This window comes from Leuresthes tenuis, unplaced genomic scaffold, assembly GCF_036924035.1.
Source record: "Leuresthes tenuis unplaced genomic scaffold, fLeuTen1.0.hap1 SCAF_17, whole genome shotgun sequence".
In the NCBI taxonomy this organism is placed as follows: Eukaryota; Metazoa; Chordata; class Actinopteri; order Atheriniformes; family Atherinopsidae; genus Leuresthes; species Leuresthes tenuis.
This window is the reverse complement of record NW_027325371.1, coordinates 11,283,159-11,308,207: the sequence shown is the minus strand read 5'-3', so window position 1 is coordinate 11,308,207 and position 25,049 is coordinate 11,283,159.

The window sequence follows — 25,049 nt, the reverse complement described above, 5'->3', positions numbered from 1 at the left end:
ATGTGACAGGTGAATGACAGTGAAGTAGATTTGACCTTGACGGCTCTGAGAGCGAAGTGACAGCAATAAAAGGCTGTAGTGCGCTATTGTTGGCCCTGGGGCATCCATTAATGAATGACATGAAACAGCCGTGATATTCGGGGGAGAGGCACAGCAGAAGAAATGATGGGGGCTTGGTGACAGCAGCCCACACACGGTCCTCACCTGTGTTGAGCTCACACACACTTCAAGCAGCACAAACACAGACGGCCACATCAAGATGTGGATGTGCATGCAAGTGGGTTGTCATAATACACATGCACCTACTAACACTCAACATCTGATGACATTCTGTTGACAAGGTGTTTACAATAACTGTGGAATAAATTACCAACAATTTCATAACATTATTTCCTAAGTAGACCCCTCTGCACTTGCATATCCCTCTCAACTGTGGATCATGCACAGATAAAAAAAAACAAATAGTACAAAGTGATCCACATCTCCTCCGGCTGCTCTGCAACCTGTTAGGGAATTGTTGTGTATGGAAAAAATGCAGATTCAAGCATATTGTATTTAAAACACCAAAAGCAAAACAGAGTTTTGGTTTCTTAAAATCAGACTGTGTTGGTCAGATGATAATGGGATAATTATAGATAATGAATTGAGGTGACAAGAGTCAGGCCACTAATGGAATGCAGCACTTAACCCTCATAATCCCTTATGTGGCCTTCACTTAGTGTCAGGATAATTAGATTACCACTGCTGATACCTTCTATAGTTGCAGACGCTTACTTACACACACCACACTGTCACTGTGTTTTTGTTGTGTAATTATGTCAACCTATGTGGATGTGTGAAGACACTTCTGTCTAATTATTGCTACTTCAATGTTTGCATGGTGCAATGTGCTTTCACCGTTTGCATTGGGACGATGGCTCAAGATAAGCGATGAGTAGGAGTTTAAAGTGAAAATGATGAGAGATTTATTAAACCTGTCGTAGAAGAAGAACCAGTGCTGCATGAATTACAGGGGCAGGTGACTCCAGCATGTCAGCAGGTTTGGCAAAACACTCATATTTTACCCCCTCCGCCCTCCACCTCCCGTGCTCTCCGCTCGAGCATTCTCTCCTCGACATTGCTCCAATCATATGCGTGTGAAGAAAGACCCCAATTGACACGTAATATGGTACACTTACTGATGTCAGTAAAGAAAGAAAATGGTGTGAGCAGAAGGAGATGATGAATCATTGTTAAAATCTTGCAAATATATGTACATATATCCATGGTGTCTGTTCACACATTCATCATTTTTCAACTATATGAACGCTTTTCTTTTTTATTTTAACTCCTTTGAGACGTCAAGATATTCTCCCTTCTGTGCCATCAAATTTAAGGACATTAAGGAATTTGGTAGGAATGCATGACTTGATTTGACTTTTATATGGGAAAAAGAGTGCTGCTCAATTTCTTTGTTACTTGAACCTCATTCAGTATTTTTAGCATTGGACTGTGTAATCATTTTATTACCATCAACTTTACCAGTGTTTTGGGTTCAGAGCTAATAAGCAAACGAAGTATGGTGAATCACAGCATGTTCACGTCAAAGTTGGCATTATGAGTCAATTCTCTGCTTGTACCATTTAGTAGCTGTTGAGAAGGAAAAGCATTTTCCAAACTTTGTGTTTTTTCTTTTTCTTTTTAAGAACTAGCAACCTTTTTAGAAGCCTGCTTCTTTAACTTGTATTCTGTTACCACTCAAGGACACACTGGCCATCTGGAGTTGTGGGATACCTTGATGCCTGTGGTTATTGCAGCAGCACTGATATGAAAAGAAAATTAATAAATAAGTGGCTCATTTTGTTTGACTATCCAGATTTAGACTGGCATACTGGACCCCCACAAATGCCTGTGCACAGAGATCATCAATTTACCCCATCCCTGGAGTACCACCTTTCTTTGTTGCATACTTTACTCTGGAATGCATTCAGGTAACACATTTAATCAACTTAGATATTCAAGCTTAGATATGATTTATTTTCCAAAATAACACTCATTGCATGTAAATTAAATGCTTAATTTAAAGATATTCATTTACATGGCTTGAATTTCTGCAAATGCAAATTTTATAAAGTGGATCCCCTTCTGAAATATAATGAGATATTTTACAGTGTGTGACTGTAAAAATTTACCGGGAAGTCATCTTTCTACAGATGTTCAAAACGTTGATGTATCTCCTTTAGCTTACAGAATCTTAATGTGTCATTTTATCTGTTCAGTGCAGACAACAACAACGTCCACCTGCCAGCTGGAGACAAGTGTCAGGTGGAGCTGATACTGTCAGCTGTGACAGAGAAGTGCCACAGCAGTCTTTTCACAATGACAAATGTCATCTGATGCAGTTTCATTTATTGTTCAATGTGATGGACAAATTTTTAGGCCCTGCCAAGGGACTGTGTCATCAAGATGTCTGTTTAAGGAAGAGTTCCTGGCACTTGATAAGCCAGAGGGGTGTTTCTTTCTTCTTTTTTTTTGGCCGTAGTGATGCAAAATATCAATTATGCTTGGGTTCCCAGCAAGAAGTCAAGCTACATGATTGACTTGATGATGTGTGTTGACATGGAGATCAACTTAGCTTTCTGAGGCAGCTCATATTAATGAGGCACAAAATAACTGCTGCCTTTGCTTGTGATGCTACACTCAGCTTTTCATTAATTAATCTTCACATATCTCTTTCTTTTAAAGACGTATTTGCAAATGTTGACTTTTATTGTTTTTAATAAGAAGAACTATTTGTGTGTACAATAAGATCAAACTTATAGCATTCTGCAAGTCTAAGGGACAACATCATCCATAACCTTGAAGGAAAGATTTAAAAAAAGGACAATCAAAGCAAAAAGAATACAAATTAGGTTTTCTACCATTTGGAATTTCAGCAGGGAGATAGTTATTAGGAAGCCCTAAATAAATGGATGGAAATTCTGCTACTTACTTTAATGCTACTGCAGTTCTTCTGTCTGTGTTCGAGTGGATCGTACACTCTACTGGAGTTTGCTTGGCACCCAGTGCTTTCTCTTGCCCATTCATCAAAAGGACCAGTGCTCATGTGTGCAAGAAGATTTATACACTGTGGAAGAGAGGTGGAGAATTAGCGCAGATTTATGAGCAAAGACTGTAGTGCAAGGCACCGGCAGCTGCTGCTTGACATTTGAACAGAGAATGTGAAGGAAAATTGGAGACGAGGAAACAGGAAATTGGAACAACAAAAAGGTGGGGGAGGACTGAGGAATAAATGAGGCACAAGCTGGTCCAAAAATATAAATAAATTTAAAAAAAAGTATGAAATGTGTAATGTGATGAGGAAGTTAATTTCTTGCAGTTATGGCTATAGTGACAACATCATTGGCATACTTTTTACTTTATTTTTTGTTTTGATCTGCTGTGATGTGAAAAAAAATTGAATAGAAATAGATTTCATGATGGCAATCCCTCTGAATTGAAAGAAATGCTTCAGAACCTCTGACAGGCCTTCAACATGCTGATGTGATGTGTCTAACTAAAATGATCATGTTTATATGTGCTTTCTCTTCTTTATCGACCAAGTGAGGTTCAAAAGCTTAATTGGACTAGAGCCTGAATCTGAGCTTGAAAGAACCTGCTGACCATATCCATGAAAGAATAACTTTCCCTTCCCCCTCTTCACTGTTATATATCACCCTTTCAGAAACATTGCAGTTATTATGAGTATTAAAAAAATATGCGTTAAAATGTGAACACACAGCCCAGCAAAGAAAGATTGTTGTCCAAAAAAGCCAAGAAAAACACTGGAGGAGTAACAGCAACTCTGTGTTTGAGATATTTCCTGTAAGAACTGAAACCCAGAAGTTTTTGTTTAAGTAATACTAATATTGTTTTGGTTTGAGTTTCAAAAGTAAGAATACAGGCTTTTAGCAAAGACAAGCTTGCATGCAAATGATTTAGACCCTAAAGTTAATTACACAAGAAAATTCAATGATAATACAAAATATTCAATACAGTTTAAATGTATCATGGTATATATATATATATATATATATATATGTGTGTGTGTGTGTAAGCAATTTATTTTGAATTTGATGCAAGCAACACGTTTAGAAACAGAGTTGTGAAATGAGTCAGCCTTTGTGAGAAACAGTACAAACCATGAATGGCCTGAACTGTTTGTAACACAGTGAGAGGTTAACATTCTGAACTGAATTTAGAAGGTGTGCCGGCCTTGTTGTAACATCAGACTGAGGTGACAGAAAGAATAGAGAGAGCTTTTTGGCTCTGCTGTGCATGCAGTCAAATCCTCTCTGGGTAAATTGTCATGAAGTGGCATAGAGAACCATAGAGAGCAGTGGACGCTTGGCCTCAAGGCACTGCACTCACATCCAAACTGAGTCCAGATCTGACTCACAACCTCACTGTTCAGCTTCCATTAGTCTGCCGATGACCTACACACTGTCCACTGACTTCATCCCGATTCTCCCACATCCTGTTAGGCAAACACAAAGAAGCCTTCTGCCCCTTCACAACTGGTCATGCTTACCTTGACTCTCTAGAAAGAGCAGCTACTTGGCATCCACTGCCTTCACTGTCTAACAGTCACTGCAGTTAGGGTGGGTTGTTATGGCTGAAGGGGCTGGAAAGGCTGAAAGGCTGGCTGGGAGCCAGTAAAAGGTCTTCCTCATTACATGCTCACTTAAACTGGAAGATCAGAAGAAGGGGATGAAAGACAGGGGTTTTCTTTTAACCATAGAATGATACAGAAAAGCACACACACACACACACACAGACACTGCAAGTTATTACAGGTTAATTTTCTATGCAGAACTAACCTGGTAAGAGGTAAGGCATCTCAACACTATATTCCAATATGGTTTATATTGTAGGTTGCCATATAGTGTGTATTTAATAGAGGAAAGGTGAAAGTCTGAAATAACAAAAATTTTGTGTCTGACTGTGGTCTCTTGACAGCTGTAAATCTCTGAGTGAAACACAAAAGCTTTGCTTTTGGGAATATAGATAAGAGCTCAATAGTATATAACTGAGGTTCCTGAAGCCCACAGGCATTCTTCAGGAGGTTTGGATGGCTGTGTAGACTGGTGGAGGCTGTTGCATCATCAAGAGATGATATCTCATACTCCTGTCTTATTGCCTGAGGGGGGGAAATATATGTAAGCCTGGTATGGGCCCAGTCTTTTCAATTTAAGGCTGTTGTCAAAAATACTACCACAGGCCTACTCCCTGGTTAATGTTTAATGGACTTAAAGGACATGATTGCCCATTGGCTCTGAATCAATTTTATGGAGAAGCCATATTCAGTGCCAGAATAAAAGGGTTTGGCTCCGTGCTCTTAATGGAAAAAATGACCTCTACCATAGGTGTGTGTCTGCTGAAGTTATAGCAGCTGTCTAATTTCAAACATGATGCCTTGACGTCACAAGGACACTTGATTTTTTTGACATAATCACTCCATAAGAGCTCTCTATGATTAGCTCAAGTGGCCTCTCTAATGAAAATGATGACTTGCTTTGTTAACTGTGTGTGGCTTTAACACACCATTGTTAAACAGTGGAGGACGTGGGCTGCTGCCTACTGAAAATACTAAATTACGCAAAGAATAATAAACCCTTAACAGCTTCATCAAATCTCATCAGCGTAAATGCTTTTATAACTGGGTTATGCCTGCATGTACTTTATAGTCCATTGTACCATTGCTTTATAAAAAAATCAATATGTCAATTTATGGCATATCCTACAAATGCTGTCAATAAACTGTTAGAGGATCATCTTATCTCTTCTCGCCAATTATATTTCTTAAATAGTAAAGATGCAGTTTTTCTAGCTTCTTTTATAGGAAAAGATCATGCTGTTAATGTTTTACTTTCTCTCTATTGGGGAAATTCCAAAATGACAGTCAGCAAAGGCTCTTGTAAGAAATCTTTGAGAATCATATCTGTTGAATGTTGGTATGTCAAAGCTGTATGCTGCTTCATAATAGTGTAATGTCTGAATTCATTTCAGTCACTGTTTAAAACAGCTTAAAACATCTCTGACATTGTACATTTGCATCAACAAAACATCAAAACATATCTTCTGGGTTGCTGTGCTGTTTGAAAGAAGTTGAGACGTCGTTTTACAGTCTGTGTTGACAATAAAAAGAAAGATGTGCAGAGCATTTGGACTGAATCCTAAGTTTTGTTTTCATTTATGATTGTGCTTTCTAGAGAAAACCAACGCCTGATCCACACGGGAGCACTCTAATTCTTTCTTCATTATGCTGCACAAACCTCTTGAAAACTATATAAATCACTGTGTCACAGCCAAGCTACTTGGACAACTCTGTTTGCTAGAGTTTAGCCATCTCATATGGTATAATGGCATCTGTATAGTGCAATAATTCACACCCATTGATATGATTACAAGCATTCTGCCCCACAAGTCACTCTGTTGAAAATTCAGCTAATAGATTCAGACCGAGTAGACAATTGATTAATTTCTGTGGGACCAACACAGCTGAGTCAGACATGCTCATTATGTTTTAAAAAATTCTTCCCAGTCTTGCTGCTTGTTTTAGTTTTGGAGATCTTTAGGTCTCGAAGTTTTCCCACTTTCTAAACTCAAGGGACTCTCACCACCCTTTCTCTTGTATCACTTGTGGACAAACTGCCACAATTCCAGGTAGTAATGAACATCTGGTACCTTGGCACGGCAGGCACCCTCGGCTTAATGCTAACTAAAACCAAGATATGAATTCTTCTCCATTCCAGGTATGCTGAAACAGCATTATGCACACTCTTAAGACTGTTACGGTGAGGACTTTCACTTGCTAAACCCTGTGTGTAATCGAAAAAGACCTCTGGCATCTTTATCTCTATTCATCCCCCCCTAATCTTTAGTGTGCCCAGGGTATTTTATAATACCATGATGTGCCATGGCAAGGTTTATAGGCTGCAGGATTTAGCTGTGTGATGCCATCAGCCAAAAGACAGTGGTAAAAACTGGAACTATGAATTATTTTTTACTTCACATGCAAAAAGCTGCTTTGATTATCTTCAAACAGCTGAATATAAAAGACATACATTAGCATTATCAGTTAGTGATCTAAACTGATCAGAGGTACTTCCTAGAGCATCTTTTGTATTTCAGCTTGTCTTTGTTTGAAGTGATACCACCTGTTAGTGATTTATGAACTGCCTGTCTCAGGCAAGGAGAAAGAGGCTGTCGTTATTATTGATTAGCTGAATTGATTTATTCAGTAGGAAAATTCAACTCTTCACCAAAGTGTGGTAAACATTGATTACTTGCCCTTGTATATACTGTGTATGCTGCAAACTCAGTTTTTACACACTCTTAATCCACAATGACCACATCTAATGAATGTTTCCTTTATATATTGTGTTTTACAGCTTGCGAGAGGGAGGACAGAGAGACAAAAACTTTTACCATAGTGTTTGCAAGCTATTCATTCTATACAAGGCCCTCGACTCTGAGCACAAGTTGAAACAATAAATGGTCAAATCAGTGTATTGAAGGTCACACAAAGTGACACACGAACACAGCAATCACTCTGCAAATATCAAATTGCTAAAGCGGACCAGAGTTATGAAAATCACTGCTTTGAAAGCAAACAGTGATAAAGTGTTGTGGAATGGCAGACCTAGAATGTAACTGCTTGACTCGGCATTGCATCAAACGCAAAGCACATGGATGTCAGTGTATACCATTCACTTCACTCATTTCCGTCAGAGCATGGCGGACAGAAATTGCTACTGGCAAAGCACAGAATCAATCCCAATAATATTGCATCTTTCAGGTAGTGCAGTTTCTCTGACAACTTGAATGAAATGCATGCTTCACATCTTAGGTTTAAGACATCCAATTTCCAGCTGCTTCTTGGGGCACAATTCCACAGAGGAGGATCAATGCAAAATGACTGGAAAATTGCTAATGTTATTTAGATCAAAGTAAGACTGGGGGAAACCTATTATGCCAGTTATTCTAGGCAATATTCTTAAGTGAGTTGTTCTCTGGGTAATAGTGGAATAATATTTTGATATTGTCAATATTCTGAGACCAACTCAATATTGTTTTTTCAACAAATAAACTCTGATAACCTCGTATAGTACCAATACATTTAGAGCATTTATTTGTCTTTTTATTTTAGAATGAAAGCCTAAAAGAATATGAAGATGCTAAGTCAAGAAGATAGAGAAGTTCAAAAAAGGATTTATTGTTGGAGGAGGACAGATCGAGAGATGAGACATAGTATATGATGGTTTAATCTAACGTCTTTTGCCAGATACAATTATTCATCCTGTAGTGGTGGGTTGGTTGTGTTTTTCATGTTTCAATTTGTACCTCTGTCTCAAAGAAATAGCTGTGAGGTGATCTGTTACTGGGTATAAATCAGATTTCATCTGCAAGGTGCAGTGGATGAGGAGTCATGATTGATGCAGCAACACTGCACAGCATATGTGCAATTTGCTGGCACTTGTGATTGAACACTTTTTTTCATTACAAAAAAAAACATATCCACAATGTGAATTCAGTAACAAATATACAGAAAAATAAAGAGAATGAAGACCAAAGCTAAAGCAAATGATTGGTCTGTTTTCCTGTTTGAAATGGACCCACAGGTGAAAAGAAAAGGTATTTCATGGTCACTTTGTTTCCCTTTTCTCTATCAAGTCTACATACAAAAGTGAGGCAGCACAGGGTCAATCTCTAATGAAGCTCATTCAAGTCATTTCAAATCAGGCCAACCGATGGAAAGAGAGCAGCTTTGAAAAGCCATGGTGCATTCCCCATCTCCAAGACCAAAGCAGGTAGTTGACCAAAGTAATTTAGTTGGGGTGCTATATGAGGTTGCATAATAGTTACAGTCTCTCTCATGATGAACTAAAGTAACCTGCCAAGAAGCTTGTCAGTGGCACTGACAGAACATTTGTTTGTGCTCAGTAGTAGGCTCAGTAGTAAGAAAGAGTAAAAACTAACCTGCCAGCAGTCCAGGCCTATCATCAACTGACAACATTTGGTGGATTTTCAGACAAAGAATGCCCAAACTGCTCAACAACTGAACTCTTGTCTCAAGTAAGAATGGGAAATATTTCCTTTTTTAAAACTAGAGCAACTGGTCACCACAAATATGGATATGCTGCTGTTACAAGTTTTGACATGCATTGCTGGCATCAGCTTCAATGGATAAAATAATATATAAGATTTCTCAGTTTCAACATTTTGTGGGTTTTATGTTGTATGGGTTAAACCCTACTGATATGTTCAAATAAGTGTAGGGTTTAAGGCATTAATGACCAAAGCTAACCTCAACAAAATACATTTAAAAAACTTTTAAATCTAAACTTTCTGAGAAACTTGAAAGATTGTTCAATGTTTACAAAAATTAGAATCTCCTAAAACTAAAAGCTTTTGCTTTTTTGGAAAGTATTTCATTTGTCCTTACAGTAGTCAGAATTAGAAAGAAAATCGTGGATCATTTGAAACTCTTTATCATCAGGCTGGAAAGGGAGACACACATGTTGCTCTGCTTTGGAAAGAGATATACATTATGTACTGTACATTGCATGGATCAGTTGCATAACTTAATTATATTAACATTTATTAACATTAACATAATTTTATTTACATTTAATACAGCATTCAAACTTTACTGAAAACAGAGTTGTGAAATGTTTTTACCTTTTTGAAATGCGTCAGTCTGATAAATTGAAACAATTTGATCTTTGGACTTCTAACAATTTATACCATGAATTACCTTTTTGCTCTACCTTTTTAGTCATTGATGCTGATTTATTTTTATTTGAAATAGTTGAATCCTTTTAATTAAACATATTTCATCACATCTGCTTTGGACATTCATGTTTCAGTGGTAGTTTTTATGCAAACTGTTGCAGGAATCACTTTTTTCATGCATCCCGTACTACACTGGAATGCTCTGTGTGCCACTTGGCTAATAAAAGTACCTATTTTCAGTGTGTTTAGGTATAAATGTCAGCTATACAATACAGTGTAGTCTGACACCCGCCTGTGGTGCCCCCCCTAGCATGGCTTGTAGCATCAGGAAGCCTCTGTTTCCTCTGCTGCGGAGCAGTTATAGAGACAGAGACAGAGCACCTGCCCTCGTGCATGAGCGCTGTTCACAGCAGCTTGCTAATGTCAACCTGCCTGATACGCACAGCAGGGTGGGGGCTCCAAGACAGCAGCAATTTTCCACTGCATGCGAATGAGACTGGAGAGCAATCTGCTGGTCTAAGAGCCTCATAATCAGCACATCATTATCAGTAGGGGGGATGGTACATGGGGTGGAAGCAGGGTGAGGAGAGACAAAATAAAGGGAGGGAGCAAAGGATGACACCAAATGAGCTCCTGTTGACATTGAGAAATTATAAGACATTGGTAAGAGACAGAAGCTAGCATTTAAAAATGACATGTAGAGAAATTTGCAACAAGAATATAGAGGAACAAATATCACATCAGTTTACACATGGAGAAACAATGGCAGACTTTATTTAGCTTATGGCAGCTTGAATGTTCCCTGTTAGTCTGTATTACTGCTGGTCTTCTAACTCCTAGAATAATGTCAGACATACAGATACTTTGTGACAGCTCTTTGAAGCTTACCTTCTCTGCATGCATTTTTCAGGGAGTTCAAAAGGAGCAAGGACAACAAAGCTGATATCACAACTCATATGAATACTGGTCTGTTTTCAGAAGTGCCCAGCATTGCCTGTGTATTTTAACTTGCCTTTAATCCTGTCTGATCATAGAAGAAGCATTCTCCTGGGGTGAACGGTCACAGAGGCCAGCAATATGGCATTCTACTTGATCTAAGACTAAATAGGTTACAGAGTCACATACAACTGGTCAAGTGTAACTATCTATCCCTGCATGATGATTTGATTATGCTGCTTTCAATCATATTATAAGGCCACATTTAACTGGGGACAATGCAGAACAAACAGATTTGCATAACAGAAATGGCTTTTTAATGGCTTTTAGATTGAGACCGAGTTCATTCCTTATCCTTAAATTATTCGGCAAACAGCTATTTGGAAAGGTTTAGTTGTCACCTGGTTGTTTTCGTAATCCATATTTTTGGTTTTAATATGTCAACAATCATTCATAGCTGTCCAAACAGATTTCCCCCTACCGCTTTGTGCCGCATGGGGGCAATAGCATACAGAGCACTTGGACTGACATTGCTTGCCTCAGGTTGTGCGCGCTGCCACAGAGTATATGATGGCCAATTCGTGAGAAAAAAGGCTTAACTGTATAGGCAGTGGCCACACTTCATGACATTTTTTTTGTTAGAATAAGGAAGCTGTTTTAGTCTGAACTGTTCATATTTACTGAAACAGCGGCCACATACACGCGCGCGCGCACACACACACACCTGGAAATCACACTTTACTTCTAGCCACTGCATTGACTGTTTGATTGTCTTGCTCAAAAGCAGTTGTTGTTCGAAGGCACTAGATTTTGTGCGAAAATGGTCAAATACTTTGAGTTTTTTTTGTTTTATTTAATTTGATTCTTATTTAGTTAAAACAGCTCAGATCTGGACACAAAATGGACATTTTTATATATAATACCTCTTTTCCTTTTCTTTTTCCTCATTTCACTTTCCTCAGTGATACATTCAGAGGTTATACAGAGCGGTAAGAACATGATGTAAAGACTCCATCTCGAACACTTGACAGCCGAGCAAATTCAATTGGACTGACTCCGCCTTGCTCATGCGGGACTTGTCCAAAGGCTCTTCATATCGCCGCGTGCCTGTCTGCGTGCCCGGTACTCTCTAACGGAGTCTCTCTTCCACTCAACCCTCATCAACAGCGAGGAGCCGTCTGACTCACAGGACCAGCGGCAGCAGGAGTAGATAGGACTCTTCCCTGGAGTGTGTGGCCACCACAGAGCAACATGTTCCCAGCGTGGAGCCGGAGACTCTGCACCGGGGGTTCGACGGCACCACGGCGGACCGTGTTTAGAGCTGCACAGGTTGGACAGGTGTGGGTCTCCTGTTGGATTCTGCTGTTGTCGAGTCGGATCCTCAGCGCTCAAGCTCAGGGTAAGATGCTCAGTTTAGAAATAGTGAACAAGGGTAAAGCAAGGAAATTCGAGGCAAAGGAAAACTATGCCAAAAACTTTAAAGCCTTTAAAGATGCTCTAAAGATAAACTCATAACAGTTATAAGAGAACGTATCGTGAGAATAAACTGAGTTGAATTCGGTTAAACGCTCAAATAGAACGACCTGCCTCTTGAGGACACTATTAGGTTATCTAAAGGGCAAATATTTGTTGGTGGTTGGTCAATGTATGCTTGCCATTGAGAGCAATTTAAAATGTTTCAAATGTTCTTACGATTATACAGTGACTCTAAAAGCTCATTTGACTGCACTCAAATCAAGAAGATGTCATAATTTTACATTAATATCACAAAGTTCCCACTTTTATCACATCTTCAAAAATCATTTAAGGGATTTTACTGCTCATCTTGATTCAAAAAGTCCAGTGGCCCCCGCCTGACTCACTGCTGCTGTAGATTAAGCTGCCCTTTCTGCCTATAGGCCCCTCAATTTTCTAGCAGACAGTCATTAACTTGTATCTATAGATAAGCCTGTAGGACACTGAAGCAGACCCAGTTGTCTGTCTACAGTTGGCTTTGTCACTTCTGCATTTTGAATTTGAGGCAGTATGAAAGTAATGCGCATGTTACAGAATGCTTAGATCACCGCATGCTGGTTTCATCCATGTCCAGAACAATATACAGATATCGGGCACATGATTAACACTAATCATACAAGCACTGTGAAACTGGTATGACTTCTCATTTGTCATCCGTCAGTGTTTCATCCGTCAGACAGAAAAACCATGGAGAGCAAATGCTTCCTACCTCCATATTTCACGACTGAAAAAACAAAACTGCAGGTTGTCACAAGAAGTGAAGGTAAGTTGATAGGGGACAAAGGAAATTGTCAAGGCTTAAAGGAATTTCATCAGCAGTTTTGATGTACAGTTTATTCATATTAAATGGCATAGGTTTGTGAATTAGTATTCAACCACAGAGATACTGCTTTTATTAGAGAGGGACCTACAGAGCTGCAAAAGAAAGATTCATGTTTGACAATCCTTGAAGCATTTATCTCTGCAGGCCCCACAGGAGAAAAAAGTCACGTTTCAGAAGTGGATTCATACGAGAGGTGCCTTCTTTATGCACTCCCTACCTCACAATCACACTGTTCTGTGCACCAAAGTGCTAAAAGCTGCATAATCCCTGTGCTTGTTTGTCTCTGAACAAGTCGCATTGCTCTAAAGTGCTCCCAACCTTATCTGAAAAGAGACTGAGGCATCTCTTTTTATGCAAGGCACAGTTCTTCTAGCTGTCATTAGCATCATTTTCTTAAGCTAACATGCATTGAGTTTCTGAGGATCTTTTAGGCCCTACTGAGCTACCTCACAGGGCTTTACCTTTCCTCCCTCAAACAAACTTCTTTCTCATCGTTTTAGTTGGTATTCTGGACTCTTTAAGGTTACCGGGTGTGCATTAGCATTGCTGAGAGATATATTCCTCTGTCTGCCTGCTCTTTCAATTGAAGAGGGTCTCCTTTATGATGCTGCTTTTGGGTCTTTAGTGAAGACACTGTTGTGATCTTCGTAGGGGTTCTGCTCAGCATCCAGAGAGGTCTTGTTCATCTGAAGTAGGACGTAACTCTCGTCCTCAGGAGGAATCCTTGTTTGCAAATGAGTGGCAATACAGTAAAGCCTCGGCATAAAGTTGAAGATGATGTAGTCATTCCCAAAGAGGCGACGACCTCTGAGGATGTCATAAATTAGGCGACACACATGCACCCCAGGGAACCAGAGGTAGCATGTAGCTGCTTGTTTTTCAGCTGGCTTCTGTTGAGGCTCCTGCTGCGTTTAATAAAGCTGGGTGTTCCAGAACACAAGAGGATACATGGTAGATCCACAGGGGAACCTTTGTACAGGTTGTACTCAGCAAGCGATTTTAAGACTCATGGAGACCCCTGTGATGATCTGTCTGTCTTCCTCGCTTAGCAGTGTCTCTATGTCCTTGCTCTTCCTCAGAGCCGATGAGCTCAATGTGTGTTATGAATGATTTTGTCTCTGCTTGCATCTTTTTGTGTGCATCTGAAAAACTGAGTGTGTGTGCACATGTTCCTGTCTATTGAGCTTTAATCTAGATAGCAGCATTGACATTCAGCCAAACGACAGCTGCTATAATTTTCTGGACGTACGTTATTATGCAGCTTGACAGCTGTCAGCCATTTCCAAATCTCTAAATCTTATGATAATCCACCATGCTTACAAAAAAAGCATTTGTTTAAAACACTCTGAATCCTTGTGTGATTAAAACTCCCTGCCCTAATGCGGGCACCCCATCATATTTCATCTACATCAGTGACACACAAGCCCATGCTGATGCAAACGCATCCACAGAAAGATAGAAAAATCAATATGTAGAAGATTAGACCACTCCATCAAGAGAAGTATAATACAGTTTTAATAGAAGACATCTTTTAATTCCTAAGAAGACTGACAACAAACTTGTTCACTTTCACTCAGATGTGCAACTCTCCATCAGTTGAAGAAAAAAGCCCTGTATTGTACATCAGGGCTCTGCTGAGTATGGCCGCATAGTCTCATTAGAGAGGTTATTAGCCTCATGCATGTAACGCTAGATATAACACAATGACACCAGTATTGTAGCTGATTAAATAATTCCAGTTGTTTTAATCTTGAAGCACTTGATCACACCACAGTTCCTATATTGGACACTATGGTGTGCAGATGTTGTAACTTCTGTTGTAACTGTCATACTTACTTACAGTGCACATTCATGACATATGTATTCCCCCTGTTTGGTGAAATGCAGTTAATTAAGCATGTTTACTGCCCAAGGGAGCTAACAGCTGTTGAAATTTGGACTAAATGCTTGTTTTCTTCGCAATGTGGATCATGCCAGGAAAGACAAGCAAGTGACTTGAGCAGCCTCAGGTGAAACGGTGGCAGCTCGACTCCCATAACCGACTCCTTGTGTGTCTTCTGCATCTGCTTGCCATGTCTGGCTGGTTGACTGCTTTTTTCCCCTATCTATTGGCTGCCAAATGCTGTCTACACATGTTTATTCACCCTGCCACAGGATGCCTTATCCACCAAGATGGAATATATCGCAGCTGAACAAGGAAGGAAAAAAAATCTGCTCTCTGGCAGCAGCTATAGAAATAAACATATACAAAAGCCAACTTTATTTATTATTTGTTATAAGTTTGAAGAAACAATCCCTGGGAATGTGACAAGTAGTTCAAATCAACATTATTGTCAAAGAACAAAAAGGTTGTTGCAATGTCAACATTTTTGTAGCTTTTGAAAGCTTTTAATTGGCTCAGTCAAGCAGCAAAACCTTGTTTATAGTTCATAATGGAAATGTAATCAAATTAACTTGTTCTGCAGGGTTTTGGCATTCTCCCTTTGCCTGGTAATTGCCATTTGCCCAAAGGGCTCTGGTAATGGCTATTTGCATGGGGCAAACAGTTCTATCTCCCATGTGTCTGCCATACTGATGTCTGCATATTAGCTGGTTAAAATTATTACTAACCCTGAAGAACTTAAGTTTTTTTTTTCTCTGTGTTGGTGTTAAGCACTTCTGTGCTTACATTGAGAATAGAAGAAATGGAACAACCTGTTTCTGTTAGACAGAATCTTCCCTCCACAAAAATCGTGTAGTTCAGGGAAATTCTTTACCCACATAGCTCCTTCTTTGTCTTGCTGAGTGGAAAATACAGTTTGAGTTAGGTATACTTAGATTAGATTTTTCAGGAATAACAGCATCGATTTGTAGGCAAGTTCTTCTTTTGGGGGTGATTTTAATCACATAGCTGAGTGTGTTTTTTTTCATATACCCTTGTTTACTGATGAGACTGAGGAGAGAGACGCTGCAGGGGGAAACAGACAAATTCTTCATATAGTAATCCTACTGGTTAAACATCTAATCAATCTGGCACAGGGCTTGGAGGCACTTCAGCTATCAAGAACAATAATAGCAAAAAAATAAGAAATTAAATAAAAAAGCTTGGACCGAACCTGAGAGAGGAAATGACCTTGGTTACTGTGTGGAGGGGAATGTGAAGTGGCACTATTTGTTTAATTTGTGTCATACAATTTTGATAAGGGAGCAAAGATGTTCTGTATGCCTCTTCATCAGTGTATCATTCTAAAGAGCAATTTGAAAAGCCTTTTGAAAATGGTGCCATTACTCTCATCCAGGGAACAGAGGGATTGGACCATACATATGTCTTCGAGCCCCCAAGCTGTTCCATGTAAACATTTAAACTACACAAAGGAAACTCAAGCAACACCATGGTGAGAAACAATGCTTTTTACAGCATAATGCGCTCACTGAATCTATGCTCACATCCAGCTTCCCCCTCCTGGGGACTGGTGAGTGTATTCTTGTGTTGTGAATAAAATGGTAAAAGAGACAAAGAAATAGAGAAATGGAGGAACAAGTGTGGTGGTGTGGCGGTGGAGGGACAATTTTTTTCTCCCTGTCCAAGGAAAAACAAGTGGTGGCACAAATCCATTTTTCTTTGTACATTCACATGAATGAATTCACATCTTGACATTCTGCTCCATACTTGTCCTGACCTCAAACCAAGCCAGTCACAACATTGTGACTCCCTGCAGTAAGTGATAACACGGATAGGAACACCATTAGTTCAGTTAAAGTTGATACAGATACAAAGAAAAATATAATATGAAATAGTCTACTGAACAACAACAAACCCAATACCATATATGGTAAAAGAAGACAGAAATAGAGTAAACCTCTTTTTGCTTCCAGTGCTGATGTGCAGCATCAAAGCTGTATCTTTCATGGGACATTTTCTCTGCTGTTCACATTTTCCTACAGATCCATCATGCATGAAAATGGGGTCAGAGGTCAGTAGATTCACAGGGCTAGGTGAGTCTAGTGCATACCATACCTCCTGTGCTTGGCAGCAGGCCTACCATATCCACTGGGGAGGACTGGTGGAACGCCTCTAGCTGCATCTTAATGCCTTGTGCTCAGTATTGATTAAGATTTGAGCTGACTCTTATCCTCAATTGTCCTGCTCTTAGACACATGGGATTCAATATCATGTTTGATTCTGTTTCCAAACTCAACATCAGGCCAACCCCACTCCTATCACTGTTTGACACTACTCCACCTTCACTAAAAGCAAATGTGCAACAGAGATACCAGGATATATTAATGTGGATGTGAAAGGGAAGCTTGGATTGCTGATAAGGCCGGTGTGCATGGTAGAGTGGAGTAAGTTGTTATTGAGGCACTTTAATGTACAAAAATCTTTGATCACTGTCCTTGTCTGTTTGTAACATCAGCAGAGTGTCAGTTACGAAGTGAGATGGTGACAGGGGCTGACAGCAGTACTGCAGGCTTCTACTCTATGGCTTCTGTCACATCTGGATTCCCTTTCCTTGGCCCCTCTGTGTAAGCAATGAAGCACTTCAGGTTAACCATTAAAAGCATACGGTGGGATTCAGCCTCAGACAAAGGTTGTTTCTTTGTCTAACTTGATAATGTGTATGAATTTCTTTTTTACCATGTCCTCGTCATTACATTTTCATTTAAATGCTAAGGAAAAATGACTGCTTGGATATAAAGTACTTAATTGAAATACACACCATGATCAAAAGCCCCAGAGAAATGGGGTGATTTGATAGTTTGGCCACTTGAATGATTCAAATTATGTAAATGCACAGTACATACAGAAATCAATCCTCTCTAGCAGCTACCATTGAAATCAACACATTGAGAAACTTGTGTTATTCATTCTGCTTGTACATGCTTCAGAATTAATAGGTGTTGGGCCCGCGAGAGCAAGAATTTGACAATGAAGCATGAATCCGCCAATACGCAAATCGAGTCCACCATGTGTTTCTGCCTGGAATGATTTAGGATCAGTTTGGGAGAGCTCCTCTGAGGTTAAGTGGGAAGCCTGTGGTGCATTGCACCTTTGAAAGCAACCAATACTGACAGGGATGAAAGAGATCCTGTGCAGATACATTTGACTACTTATTCAAATTTCAAAGGCAGCTGGAAAGAGGAATCCAATAAAACTTCCTTTATTGCTTTAATGTGTGCTAGCAGATGCACAAACATGCACACAGCAGAAGTGTGTAGATATGCTAATACCCAAACAGATTTTCTTATTCTAACGCATGCGTCGACACAAATACATGTAGATTGTTTCATTATCGCTAAATGGAGCTTTCTCAAAAGACCAAACTATTATTTGAATACAGCTTTTGGCACAAGTAATGAATGTGGGGCACAGTCCCAGCATCTCAAGTGATCCGAGAAAATCAGAATAAGCTTTTTCGGTATGTAAAGTTATGTTCTGGTGGTCCTCTGTGCAAAATAGTTCCAATTTAACCTGTGTCCTTGCCACGTCGTTGTCACTGCCAACTGCAGTGAGATGGAAGAGAAAGGGGAATACAAAGAGGTGGGGTATTGATGGAGGAAAAAGAGGACAGCACAGCATCAGTGGGGCAGAGATTGCTGTGGTGTACAGTAGCACAAATCCTAAATTCTGTGCAGATCCAATGGTAGCTAGGAAACAGCTGACAGTAAAATGGGGGGGATCAAAGGGATTAGTGTGCCCAGTTTGAGCCCAAACAGTAACCCTTCCACTTCTCCGCCTGCCAGCCTTTTTATACATTTACTCCTTTACTTCAGTGTTGTGATTGGCCCGTTAGACAAAGCCAGTCCTGCACCTCGGGGCGGATTACATTTTATTATGTGGCAAAATACCTTGAAAAATAATAAACCAAAAGGAAAATGACACAATTTGCACACATATGCGCATGCATAGGCTTCACAGAAATACAAATGCCTACACACAAGTAATCCAGACAAAACAAAGACATTGCATCAACAAAGAGGATGCACCTGTCAGATGGAATCAGCTCTACGATTTGTGATCTGAGTGAGATTTCCTGTCACTGGAGCTTGAGACACAGCCTGTTTAATTCTGCAGGGGGCTCCCATGTCCCAGATGCCTCGGTCACTGTCTCCTCTTGTCACAGAGCCTGAGTGAAGTAACTAAACAAACGAGCGCAGGCATTCCCTGTTGGGGACATATACTGTAGTACACCAGGAGGCCATCTGACAACACTGGCCTCCCGTCTCCAGACAGGAGACGCAGCGGACACGTGAACTCACTCTAGGCTGATGCAGAGCTTTTACACAAGAGAATTAAGCCAAATTGAATCTACATCACATATGACATACAGTGCATATGATAGTTAAAAACTGATTTTTAATGCCTGAGTTAAGCAAACCCATTAGAGCAAAGACTGAGCTGGTTCTTGTTGTCCCTCCTTGGGATCAACTTCTACATATGGAAACATTATGGCTGCAGCTCCTCCAACTCGTGGTGGTATTATAAAAGCCTCGGGCTACATTTCATCATCATTGTCCTCAAATTTTTGAGTGCTGGTCAAGCTGTTTTAGTTCACATGTGGGGAGCTTTCAAAGAGTTAAACCCCCTGTTCTGTGACAGATAATGTTTGAACACATATCTATTGTAACAATGGCAAAACATGCCCTATGCCTCTGGGAAGTGTAGAAATTGGAGAGCCATATCAGTTCAATAAAGTTGCTCTGGCCAGTGTTTAATTTCATGAAATTCAATTAAAAAGCTTTATTTCCATTTCTGTAATTATTCAATGGGTTGTCATCATTAGATTGTAGAGAAAGAGTTGTAAGAAGAAATTACCAGTCCAAAATTGTCTCTTTGAGTGCTTGTTGTAGTGATCTGTTAGTGTCCTTCTAATGCTCCTAATGGATATTGAGCCTCAATAAGGAGAGAAAAGGTTCCGCTTTTTTTCCAGGTAGAGAAACAATAAAGTTGCTGTGAGAACATATTGAGGTTTGGAGGATGTATGCGGATTAAAAGAAGCGCATGGGTATGGGGAGCACACCTAGTCACTGCAGCACTCTACTTTTCTGCTTTTATCTTCCTCTGTGGGCTCCTATCTCAATGTTCTAAATGTCCTTTTATTTTGCTGTATGTTAAAGTGGACCCAGCACTCGTGTTGCCTTCACTGCATTTGTGAGGAATGGTGAATACAAAGAAGATAAGGCACACGGCAAATGACATAGGGAGCTTGTACACCACTAGGCGTCTTACAAACAGACGGCAGAGCTGACATGTGCAAACTCAAAGGGTGGCATTGTTTAAAAGCTTTAATCACACCGCTCAGTCTGGCACTCCGCTCTGCGTCATTGAAAGCTTGTTTTATTAATGTTGTCCAGAGTAAAGTATGGTGGGGTAGCAGGGTTGCTTTGTGTTCTTTATTTAAAGTGGGGTGGAGCAGAAACAATGGGCATGAAAAAAACATGGCAATGCTGTGAGAGGCAGCCAGCTTCCATTACTTTCGGAGGCACCATGCCCAATAAGAACCGTACATGGTGCATGAAGAAGTGGATGTGCACCATAGAGAAAAGCATTCACATATGATGTGTCTTAATGATACAACAATCGAACTTAAGATGTAGACTGTGTTTCCATCAGCACTACTCAAAGAAAGACTTGGATTGTTCTGTGGGCGACTCTTTGGAATTAATGGAATTATTTCATCTTTATGTGACACATACAAGCCAATCAAGCCAAAGTATGGCATCTTTTAACATGTGGATGAAGTAAAATCTCATGTGAGTCTGATGCCTAATTGCTCTCATTAGCTGTGAATGTTCACACCAGTTACTCTGCACAATTAACCGACTGCCACCAAGATGTCACAAGGCAGAATATTGCGCTGGGTCAAGGGAAAAAAAAGGTTGTAATTAATTCTCACTTAGATTAATGATTCCATATTTCAAAACCTTGTACAGTGGCATTTTTGTTGTGATTCCCTGAGGGGAGTCCACTGAGTGTTTTTTACTGTGTGTCATGTGGAAATGAGGAAGTGCGCTCAGTTGATGGAAATCAGGAGCCATTGTTGTTTGACAGAAGGCACCTTTGCAGTGATTGCCTGTGTTATTAATTTGTGAGATGAGAGGAGGCAGACATCTCCAGCCTCTGATGGTTACGTGCCGCATTAAAGAACTGCTGCTATGAATGACACTCAGGACTAATGAATATGAATACATTTGTAAAAATAGGCACAGGCGCCCCTCTCAGTGTAGATTGGGAGTGACAGTCACATTGACTGGGAATGGTTGATGAGAGAGGGAATCGCTGCCCCTGGAGATGGAGGATGCTGCAGGGATCAGACAAACAACCTGCACACAGGCAATCACACCATACACTATCATCCACACAGTGCCCTAGCACGAACATATTCAAAAAGGTCCCGGCATTTAAGTAAGACATTTTATGTCACAGTTTACTCACTGGCCACAAACAAGCTAATTTGTCAAAGCAGATGTCTACCTAACTGTTCTGTCATGCAGATGATAATTATCACAGTATCCATCATAGCAAGTGCCTTTATTTGGGCATGATATCTCAGGTAAAAGATAATTTAATATTATTTTTGGAATATTGAGCAGATGGGCGTCTTTAAAGATGACTTATTTTGATTTTGGAAATCCACAGGTGTTCTGTTGTTGGTTAATGATTTATGCTGCACAAACAACACATTTACATTGCCTGTCAGCCAGTTTATAGATTGTTTCCTGTGGAAGCAAAGTGCAGTAATTTATTGTCATTAATGCACAATTCATTAGGTTGAGACTGACTTTGGGGACATGAAGATGCATCGATTTATATTTCTGGTAGTTGTTTGGTATTTAGGCATAGTCATTATCTTACGTGCCCATTAATAATACAATTTTTACTGAATGGCATTTGTTCATACTGTATAAAAGGCAAAGAGGAATGCTTTTACCTCTGTTGTTTGTTTTGGTTTTTTTTTGCTGCAGTGGTTTGAAACCATTTGAGGGAATATGCCATCTGAAACATTTTCCATTTTCTCCATCAATCCATTTTCTCCTGTGGTCCACCTCACACAAGCTTGTCTCTCTAAAAGTGTATTTCATTTTTCTATTTATCACTCCATAAGCACTAAGCTGTCATCCTGTCTTAAAGCCATCAGAGAAATTTCTGTCTCTGAGTGTGCTCTTTCCTAGATGAGAGACACGGCAAAAAGAAAATGCAAATGTGTTCATCTGTTTCCCTCAGTAGGAGACGATTATAATTGATTAATTGAAGATTTGATTGGCTGTAGATTAATAATTCAAGATGTTATTTGTCACGCTGTTCTGTCTAGGTGCAGCAGCATGACTGTTTTTCCCCTCTTCCAAATTTTCAAGAGGAGTTAATTTCCTTATTTTTGTTAAGTTTTGAAGCTCAAGCAGGACCAATTCCTCAAAGTTCTGTGAAGGACTTTGATTGAGATATGTAGGATATGCATTGCCTCTGACAAGCGTAACCTTGGTGAGTGTTCTCTGGCAGTCACTTGAGAAGCATTGCAGATTGTGTTCACCGGACGTTGGGCATCACTGACGCTGTGGTGCTAACCTTGAGCCAGGTTCCCGTAGAGAATTGGCCTAGTCCTTAAAACCCATGGAAAACCCATTGAGCAGCTGACCAAACTGGGTTAGACGGCAGCAATAGAAGCATCAATAGAACCACCAAACTGAACTAATTAACAGCTAAAGCAGTCTTGAAAGCTGTAGACAAAAGTATATTCACATTTCTCAAGAAAAAAAAAACTCTTGAACAATAATTACTCTGTAATCTTTTCTTACAAGCTGGAATTAGTTTACAATTAGCTTCCCATCAAATTGTTCTGTTAAAAATTAGAGAAGCATAACAGACAGATAAATGCACACGTTTCTCTTGAAAAAATATATACATTGGTTTGAGGAGTTGGTAAGACAGACCAGGAGAAATGATGCAAGATAAATATCTAGGATGTTCATTGAAGCTTTGCTTGTTATAGTGACTTGCTGATTTACTTATTTGTATGGCTGCATGTCTGCCCTCATGGTGTCATTCTAAAGTGTGAATGTTTGTGTTTTTGACTTGTTTATATAAATCAAACAGCCAACAACAAAAAAAAAAAGAAAGAAAGAAAAACAGCTAAAAAATGGTGGTCCTCAAAGGGGAGATGCATCAAATTCTGTCAGGTTTCAACTCTGACCCCAGGGATTCTGTTTGATTTCCTTCTGATTCAGCAAGGCTGTCATTTCCTACTGAAGGTAGTTTGGCACGAGCTGCTTCTTGGGGTCAGGGGCCAATTCAGCATTATTGAATAATAAATAAAGAGAAATGTGTTCTGGCCGTAGCTGATCCCTGTTGTTTCTTCTCCTCTCACTTCCCGGAGCAGACAGACAGCAGCTGGAGCCTCGTATTCTCTGTAATGGCCTGTATATATGCAGGGTTTCATATTTCAATCAACGCCTCCGCAATAGAAATTGGTGGTTTAAGATTAAGTTGAAATTGGAAAGTGGCTATCGTGTCTGCATGAGGAAACACATTTGAATCCCAGCGGATACAGTGCTTGGCTGCTGCATCTGGACGGCAAAGCGACAAGTTCTTTGGAGCAGAGTTTAAGTTAGAGCCACGAGTGCTTCTGAACCTTTCAAGCCTCGGCCAAATGATTTTTCAGTGGAGGTCACATCGGGGACATACGATTTGAGGAAGTATTTCATAATAGCCCTTTGATCAATGATTCATCACTGAAAGAATTAATAAGCCGTAAATGATGTATTGAACGCTGATGAGCAGATAGACAATAATATTGTTAAAACTTACTGGACTATTCATTCATGGTAGTAAGGTATTTCAAATGATTAATACTACATGTTTGGCTATAAAACTTTAGATTATGCCAGTAGATACTCATTTGACTTTTATGGTTACACTGTATGACTGTCGAGTTGTGTGAGCTTCACCTTTGGCTTTTTGCCGTCATTTACTTCTCTTACTGACATAGTCTTCTCTCTCTGCTACATTAACAGAATATTCATTATGTGGCTAATGGTGGCGCCTTTGAACAGGAATGATCATATTTAATTTTTTTCGCTGAGAAGGAACAGACTCGGTGAGAAGCGAGGATAGAGGCGGAGTGTATGGGGGAGATAAAAGGGAGGGAGTGAAAAAATTACATGAAGCCATGAATAGAGCAGCACTGGTCCATGGAGTTTATGGACAGGTAGTGGTGAGGCAGATGGAAGGAGGTGAGATGAGTTCACAGATTACAAGAAGATTATATCAGTCTATCTGTCCAGTACTATTGATTGACTTGCACCTAAGTCTCCACAGCTCTTAGTACAAGCCCAGTGTGTAGGGGTTCTTTGTTCCCCTTCTCCACAATGTGCCTCCCTGGCTTGGAAAAAGAGAGTCCTTCTTTCTACATTTTTTCTTTGACTCTTGGCAAAGAGAATCAGATTATGAGGGGAAATCAACTAGTGGCCACAACGGTATTTCTTTCTCCAGCAGCTGCAGTCCCTGGCTGTGTTTATCGCTTTATCGATTACCATCACAAGGCAGTAATTTGCCAGGACTTGCAGGGACATGATTAAAGATCCGCTAGCGATGCATGGTGGCTCCAGTTGGTGCCGGGGTGTCATGTTGATGAACATGTGCTGACATATGTACACACATACACGGACAACGACACACTGGTAAGCAGGGAGTGCTGGAGAGAGGGAGGGTGCTGTGGGGTACATTCCTGTCATAGACATCAATGGCTTTAAATCTCCTGAGCTAACCTTTTAATGCTCTCAGATCCTTATGGCTGCCTGGATAATTGATTGTGTTTGGTCTAATGGGATTAAGAGGCAGTAGTGGCCTTGGGCAGGACACTGTGGCAGTAGTGGCAGCAATGGTGGAAGATGGTAGATAGATGCGTATAAAGTGAATGAGGGATATATTGGACTGTGAGAGAAACTGGTGTATGTAAAAAGGGGGATATACAGAGTGAAAGAGACAGAGAGAACCAGAAGATTTGAAAATCACTGAAAGGATAAAAACAGAGTGAACAGATAG